Source organism: Elaeis guineensis, chromosome 14, assembly GCF_000442705.2.
Source record: "Elaeis guineensis isolate ETL-2024a chromosome 14, EG11, whole genome shotgun sequence".
Classification (NCBI taxonomy): domain Eukaryota; kingdom Viridiplantae; phylum Streptophyta; class Magnoliopsida; order Arecales; family Arecaceae; genus Elaeis; species Elaeis guineensis.
The window spans coordinates 10,726,803-10,729,022 of record NC_026006.2 but is presented as its reverse complement, the minus strand read 5'-3'; the positions used below and the strand labels follow the sequence as shown (position 1 = coordinate 10,729,022).

At 38.1% G+C, this 2,220-nt stretch overlaps 1 non-coding gene across 1 annotated transcript; it reads right to left on the bottom strand.

The window, feature by feature from the left end:
- Positions 1-292: 292 nt before the first annotated feature.
- Positions 293-399, bottom strand: LOC140853854 (small nucleolar RNA R71). Its single transcript, XR_012136997.1, has one exon. It is a non-coding gene; the product is annotated as a small nucleolar RNA R71 (small nucleolar RNA).
- Positions 400-2,220: the final 1,821 nt, after the last annotated feature.

The following is a 2,220-nucleotide window of genomic DNA, read 5'->3' as shown; positions in this document are numbered from 1 at the left end:
GGTTGCCACAACCCACAGCTAACAATTTTGAAATAAATCTCAAATCATAAATATGCTTCCAAAATTCACAGGATTAGAGGATGCTTATATATTTATTAGAGAATTTGAGGAGGTATGTGCAACCATGAAACTGCAATTAACAGAGGATGAGGTCAAACATAGATTAATCAACTTTGCCCTTAAGGATAATGCTAAGAAGTGGCTTTATAGTCTGCCAAACCATTCTGTCACTACCTGGGAGGGCTTTGTGAGAATATTTTTGAAAAAGTATTTCCCCCATCATAAAACAGCTAGGATTAGGAATGAAATAAATCAATTTTACCAACTAGCTGGTGAATCATTTTGGAAGTACTTTGATCGTTTCAAGAATCTTTTGACCCAATGCCCACACCATGGAATAGAAACTTGGAGACTATGCCAGATCATCTATGAGGGGTTAGATTCAAACTCAAGAACCATGCTAGAGTCCATGTGCCAAGGCCAATTTATGGACAAAGAAACTACTGAAGCTTGGCAATTCTTAGAAGACCTAGCCGAGAAAAATTTACAGTGGAAAACAACTAGGGAACCTGATAAAGCTACACCTTCAAGAGGAGGAATGCATCAAATTCAACCAACCCTAACATCAGAGGCCAAGATTGCAACCTTAACACATAGATTGGAAGCCTTAGAATTATAGAGACCAGCCAATGTAAATCAAATATCTGCACCCATGTGTAAAGGGTGCAATGCACCAGACCATGTCTTAGAAGAATGTTCCTACTCGAATGAGTGTGCACAGGTGAATGCCACCTATCAAGGACCATTGAACAATCCTTATGCACCCACATATAACCCAGGTTGGAGGAATCACCCGAATTTCTCATGGTCTCAGAATCCTAATGTAGGTAATCCAAATTTCAATCAGCAAAATCTAAGGTCCAACCCAGTGATGAACAACCCACCAGGCTTCCATGATAATGACAAGAAAATTACCTCTTTAGAGAAAAGCCTAGAAGCCATGATGAAGACACTTACCAGCTTTATGCAAACCATGGGTCAATTCATAAATAATAACACCCAAGCTATAGCCCGTCTGGAAATGCAAGTAAGTCAGCTGGCTTCGACCATTAGTGAACGAGAACATGGTAGGTTACCTAGCCAACCTGAGCCAAATCCTAGGAACCAAAATGGTCCACGACCCCAACAAGGAAACCAAGTTAATGGTGTAAATGCCATTCATACCTTAAGATCAGGAAAACAAATAGATAATAAGGTAGTTGCACTTGATGATATAGAGGACTCATCTGTCGAGTCACCTTCTAAAACTACTACCTTTCAACCTCAAGCACCAGAAACTGAAAATTCACCTAGTCCAGTACTTAAAAGTCCTAGAGCTCCTTTTTCAAACAGACTGAAATCCAATAAATCTGAACATTTAGATAAAATTTTAGAGGTATTTAAACAAGTCCAAGTTAATATTCCTCTTTTAGATATAATCCATCAGGTTCCAACTTATGCCAAATTTTTAAAAGATCTTTGCACTAGGAAAAGGACCACTAATGTACCAAAGAAAGCATTTTTGGCTGCAAGTGTCAGTTCATACCTATCTAGCCATGTGCCAATTAAATATAAAGACCCTGGAGCTCCAACAATTTCTTGTGTTATTGGAGAAACCAATATAAAAAAGGCCTTGCTAGATCTAGGAGCTAGTGTGAATATCCTTCCATATTCGGTGTATGAGCAACTAGGATTAGAAAAACATCAACCTACTAGTATCACATTATAGTTAGCCGATAGATCTCTCAGGATCCCTAAGGGAATGGTCGAGGATGTTCTGATAAAGGTTGAAAATTTTATTTTCCCTGTAGATTTTATTGTTTTAGAGACTGAGCCAGTTGCGAATCCTAAAGGACATATACCTATCATTTTAGGAAGACCATTCTTAGCTACGGCCAATACTGAAATCAATTATCGAAATGGTCTAATGAAGTTATCCTTTGGGAATATGACCATTGAGCTTAATGTTTTTAACTTAGAACAGGAATCCTCTTCTCATGCTGATGTCAATGTAGTCCAAGATGGTATTTATGAATCCATTGACATTAGTGATGATGAAGTCGACCTAGAGTCTAACCTCTGGTTAATCCATGAGTCTGAGGATGTCAATGAAATACTTAAAAAAAATCAGATTAATCAGGAATCGACACTTCCTACTGAACCAATCATTGAGATGGTGAA